At 48.4% G+C, this 6,103-nt stretch overlaps 1 pseudogene; it reads right to left on the bottom strand.

Annotated features, from left to right (window-relative positions):
• Positions 1–268: 268 nt before the first annotated feature.
• Positions 269–5,719, bottom strand: LOC106803285 (leukocyte immunoglobulin-like receptor subfamily A member 6; annotated as a pseudogene).
• Positions 5,720–6,103: the final 384 nt, after the last annotated feature.

Raw genomic sequence — 6,103 nt, forward strand, 5'->3', positions numbered from 1 at the left:
AGGAAATTATATAACATAAAGGTGGATGACAACATCAGGTTTTACATGTGGACCCAAATCAGCCATGTGGGATGTACCCTCATGTCATAGGGGTGAGAAAAAAGGGGGAGCCAGTCAAAGAAAGTCAACAATGGCAGGGAGAGAAACATCTTTAATGGTTTGAGATCATATTCAGGGAACACTCCAGACATTTTCCTGCATAAGCAAGGTCTACTCCCCTCGACATTCTCAGCAGGCAGATCCCCAGACTTATGGTCTAGACTTTCTTTCAACCTCCTGGGATCATCAGATTTGTTCCAAGCCTCCACCACTCTGAACGGTGCAGTGTTCCCTCTTGTGTTTTCCTCCTGGCTGCATCTTGGGTCTTCCTCTTGCTGTGTAGAGCCTGTATCAGCAGCACCCCGAGGACCACCAGGATCAAGACAGCCATTCCCATTCGGATGAAATTCTCCACTGCGTAGTCTTGGGGGTGTGAGGCTAGAAATTGTGGACAAAGAGTTCATGAGGTCAGTGCAGACCTAAGTCACCCCAGGATCACTGCATGTCTACCCAGGGCACCTGCCTCCCTTTGACAGGACATGACCCTCTGAGCTCATCCCCATAAGAAGAATTTCTCCTGCTCACCACTCTTGGGGTCTGACTTGTTTTGTGATGGGTTGATGATATCAGCTGTTCCTCAGGAAAAAAACCAGAGAAGATGGTGAGGAATTGAAGAGATCCTACTCCAGCCTTTCCTCTGGGCTCTGTGTTTTATATGCCTGCATTCCTCATGACATAATTTATAAATAGTTCCTTCATTAACCCTTTCTCTGCTGTAGCAGGGTTCCTTCTGGTCTCCTCACTGGATTCTTTCAGGATCCCTGTTTTCTTTGAATTCAGAATCTGCTTCTGAGTCTCAGTGGAACAGAATTTGGATGTGCCCCAAGAGTTCAGGATTGGGGAGAAAAAGTTGTCCCAGTACAGAAATAGTTGAGCCCTTGTATGTTACACTGTTTAGTCTGGGATACAGTCCCATAAGCTTATTCTGTACAGCTGAGAGTTTCCACTTATTCAACAGCTGAGGACCCAGGTTCCATGGATGATGGGTTGGTGTCAGGGGCTCCTGAATGTCAGGAGCACAAAGGATTGAGAATCTGAGGCTGGGTCCCCTTCACTCCAGTTCACCCAGTTCCCTCCCTTCTGCATTGTAATCACCACCTGGACTTTTTCATCCGTTTCTTCTTCCATTACTTCAGTCTTCAGGTAGTTAGTAATACCTCCAATGGTAGATAGATGGACAGACATATACACATAGACATGCAAACAAGTATTTTCTAAAGGTGATGTTCAGTTATTGTGTTATAAAAACACTGTTATTCCTTGCTTGGAGTGTGAATCAAGGTGGAAAGACTAATAACAAAGGTGTGAAAACATACCCAATGAAAGGTATGGGTACATGGACGAATATTGGTATATATTCATAGATGTGTGTGTATAAATATATATAACTGTATATTTTATATGATAGATATATGTGTAATTACATATATACACAATTGTGTGTGTGTGTATATATATATATAGAGAGAGAGAGAGAGAGAGACAGAGAGAGAGACAGAGAGAGAGAGACAGGGAGAAGTAAGCTCTCAGTCTGCTCTTCAATAAGGAACAAAGTCTTGTCTGAGGGATGTACAGAGGGGCAGAGGATAAGGAGGAGCTGAGACTCGGGGGCCTTGGTAAATTGGAGACAGGTCAGGGATGGTGCCCAGAAGAGGGGGCTCCATTATCATCTCTCTTCTTTTGGACAAACTCTAGAAAGCCTGATAAATTATCAAGTAGAGGTGGCTAATCATTTGATTTTTATCTTAAAGAGAACCTTTACCCCTTCTTTATAAAAAATCCAGAACCAAGCAAGTCCACGGTTCTGGTTTGCAAATCTCAAGGAACATAGAATATCAGTGGAAGTATAATACTGAGTGAGAACAAAAAGAGAAAATCATGTTAATCTCAACCCAGTTTTGATATGAAAACCAAGATAGTAGAAAAAAAGAAAGAAAGAAAAGAAACACGTCATAGACCAACCCTAATTATAAAGGTCCATGCAAAAATTATAACTAAATATTAACATAAAATTCAGAAAATGTGAATGAATAATAAAGGCTATTCAGTTGGGTTAATATCCAAATGTTTGAAACTAAGACGCCTTTGTAATGTGTCTGACATGGTTATAAATTAAAGAGAAAAGATAATTGTGCAGCTGATGTATAACTTCCAGGAGAAGAAATTATTCCTAATAAAACCCTAATGAATCAGGAAAATGAATTGAAATGGACAGGTCCATAGTGCTATAGATGTGAAATACAAATTTTAAGTAGATTAGCCTCAAAATAATGTTGGGTATAAATTAAGCTGTTTTCTTGAGGTGAAGATCAAGGACACTTTATACTGTCGTCATCATCATATGGTATTCAGAGAGAGAAAAATTGGTATGCAATTTGGAATAAAGAAGTTAAATTTCCTTTTACCTGTGGAAATTACTGTTCTTATCAGTCTATCAGAAGAGATCAATTGAAAAACAATTGAAAGGGAGAGAATCTGTAGGGAGTGAATAGGACATAAAGTTAATACGCCGAAACCAGGGGCTTTCTCGTGTGTTCTTAACTGTTATTTAGAAAATATAAAGGAACCAAACACCTTACTTCTTAAAATAGGCTATGGAGTGACACCATTTTGTGAATAAAACTGAAAATGCTTCTGAAGTTTAGTAATAAACCTCATTTGAAAATTTGTGTTATAAGGAGACTTGATATTAATAAAAAAGTTATTCTCTATAATGTCTGCATGAATTTAATCTAATCCCAATAATAATGTAGAATTATATATATTTGAATCAGAAATCTGTATTACATAAATTAAATTTGTAAGTTTATAGATTTAAATACTGCTTAAAAAATTCTCAAAAAAAGAGAAATAATAGAGAAGTGTGCATAGAAAATGCAGAGTAGATGTGAGCTGCACACAGACGTGCTGTGCAGTGATCCCCTACATGACCCCAGTGAGCCGTGCACGGTCCCTCCTCAGTGTCAGGTGTGCACTGAGTGGCTGGAGGCCTCCAGGAGAGCAGAGGAGGGCTGCGCAGAGTGGTACCTGTGGGGGGGTGTGCTTCCCTCCATAGGAGAGTGTCCAGTGGGGGCTGGGACACCAGAGGCTCAGATTCTGAGATGGAGGCCTCAGGAGGTGAGCAGTGGGGCCTGTCTTCTACCCTCAGTCTAGTCACCTTCCTGCTGGGTTCACCCATGTCTCACTCAGCTCTCCCTACTCTGTATCTCTGCTGAGACTTCAGGGAAGGGGTGCGCCAGGGGCGGGAGGACCCTGGCTCTTTCCACCCTCTCATGAACTAGACCCTTATCTGTGGAGCCTCCCTCTGTGCCCCCTCATTTATTAGAGTCTCTGATTTCCTGAGGACAGAAATCTGAGCTGACTGACTCAGAAAGGACAGGGTCACAGCCCCTCACCTGAGAGCACGAGCTCCAGGGAGTCTCGGGGGTGTGACAACAGGTAGGGGGTACTGCTCTATGATCTGTAACACTTGTAGGTCCCCAGTGGGCTGAGGTCACAGGACTCATGGAGACTTGGACCTAGTTCTGCTGAGCGCAGTAGTTTGATCTAAGACGCAGGGGTGGGGATCAGCTGCCACTCCTTGGACAGAAGGAAAGTGTCCCTCGGACCCCATGACTGACACAGCAGGGTCACGTTCTCTCCTGAGGCCACCATGGGGCCCGGCTGCACTGAGAAGGAGGGTGTGTCAGGGAGCTGTCCTAGAGAGAGGAGGGGGGTGGTGAGAGGCTTGTTCTGAGCTGAGAGTCCCCAGGCCTCTCCCTGAGGACCCTCATCTCTGTCTGTCTTGTTTTCTCTGAGTCTCTCCCTCTCCCCTCCTCTGCCCTGTCTCTCTTTTTCTCTCTACCTCTCTGGAGACCCCACATCCCTCATACTGGCATTAATACCTGTGGCTCCCAGGCAGGGCCTGCACTGATTCTGGGTCCCCAACTGAATCCACTGGCTCCTCACCTGCCACCAGGATGCCCAGGGTTCACTGGGGGCTGACCACTAGGAGAAGAGGTTGTGTCCATCATAGCATCTGTACTGGACCCAGTGGGACCCGTTTGCAGGGCACAGGGGGAAGTCGGCACGAGAGAGCTCAGCCTGGGGCTGCAGACCAAAGGGATGAGGGAGGTCACATACCCCCTCCTTGGACAGAGTGAACCTGTAGTAGACAACAGAAATGATACTGGAGGGTCAGGCTCTGTCCAGAGGCCACAACAGGGCCCTGCTGGGTCAAGATGGAGAGCTCCCCAAACACATCTGGGAGAGGGATGACCTCTGGATTGCATGGGCTGATTCCCCCCATGAACCCCCTTCCCCATCCTGGACCCCAGTTCTCACTGGCTCTCACCCTCTGTGTCTCTGGCCCAGGAGCCCCATGATCCCCTCACCCCACCCTGTCACATGCATCTCCCCTGGGACAAAGACCCCAATAATCTGTCTTGTACATGAAAACATGGATGGGGCCAGGATGGGACTTCCTCACCTGGAACCAGGAGCTCCATGGGGTCACTGGGGTCTGACCACACCTGGGAGGTGTACCTGTAAAAGCCATAGCATCTGAACATTCACCTGTGGTGGGGCGGTCACGAGGGTCACAGGGAACAGGGCCTGAGACTGCCCATTGGGGTGTCTCTGTGAGTCCAGTGTCCAGGAGTGAAAGTCTTCGCCTGCTACAGTCAGAATGAACCTGCAAAATCTCTGCTGTGATCCACACTGGAGGGTCATGGTCACTCCTGAGGTCACCACAGGGCTCGTCAGGGCTGAAACTGTGGGTTTGCTGTAGAATGCAAGTAGAGGAGGAGGCAGCTTGTTAAATGGGGCTTACATCTCCCTCATATCCCCCACGGCTGGGCTGTGAGAGGGGAGACACCCCTGAGAGCAGACCCCCTTCCTGAGGGCAGAGCCTGAAGCTGGGACCCCTGAGTGTCCTCTCACCTGTCACCACCAGCTCCAGGGTGTCACTAAGCTCTGGCCAGCCAACGTGGCTAAGATAGTAACCGTGAAATCTCCCTGCATATTGCTCTGCCATGTGTGGGATGTAGAACTTGGCTTTGTCCTCTGGCTTCAGTGGGTTCTGTCTGCTCCACGGCTTTGGGCTTTCCTCTTTATCCAGATGGTACTCCTGGGCCTCCAGGGTCCCCTGACACCAGACGATCACAGGCCTCCTCTAGGGGATCACAGAGCCTGGCTCAGCCCAGATGGTGGGTTTGGGGAGAGTCCCTGGAAGGAATACAGAGCCTGGAGTCCAAATCTTTCCATATTCCTCATTCTCCCAGCTCAGCCCACAGCCTCTCTTGATTTTATCACCATCATCCCAGAATCACTGGGCTCATTCCTGAGTGCTCAGAGGCTGAAGTAAGAGGTGGGGACATGGCAGCCTGGGGAAAACTCACCTGCCTGCACTCGGGTTCTTGGGCCCCGACTCAGCCCTGGAAGAGAGTCCCTGTGAGAGTTCTGCACCCGGATGTCTGAGCTGATTCTCTTCCCATCAGGGCCTCAGTCCACTCGAGCTGCCTGAGCCCTGAGGTTCCTCATGAATGAGGGGGTGTGGAGCCTCCTCATCCCCTGCTGCTGCCCCCCTTCCCACTCTCCACGACTGACTGAGGCAGAGAAGAGCAGAGAGGATGGAAGTCATGGTGCCTGCTCTGAGCACTCCCGCTGTGCCGATGGAGGAGACCATGGGGCCCAAGGGACAGAGAGAAGCACAGGGTGTGGTACGTCATGGGCTGCTGCCACCCATTCGGGTTCCCACAGCTGTGGACCAACAGGAATGGACAACCCCTTCCTGGGCCTGGCTCTGCTTTTCTCCAGGGCAGGGCTCAGGAGGACTCCAGGATCTCTGGAGACATCTCAGCCCAGACCTGAGGTCCCACCTCGTCCCCAAGACTCTTTCTGCCTGGCCTGAGTCCCGCTCAGGGATGGTGGGGACCCAGGTTCTCGTCCTGAGCTGGTCTCTGACAGGCTGGCTTTAAATAGGACACACCACTTATTTCCTCAGCGCCTCAACAAGTGGAATTTA

The sequence above is a fragment of the Ceratotherium simum genome, chromosome 33, assembly GCF_057802395.1.
Source record: "Ceratotherium simum simum isolate JZ-2026a chromosome 33, ASM5780239v1, whole genome shotgun sequence".
Lineage (NCBI taxonomy): Eukaryota > Metazoa > Chordata > Mammalia > Perissodactyla > Rhinocerotidae > Ceratotherium > Ceratotherium simum.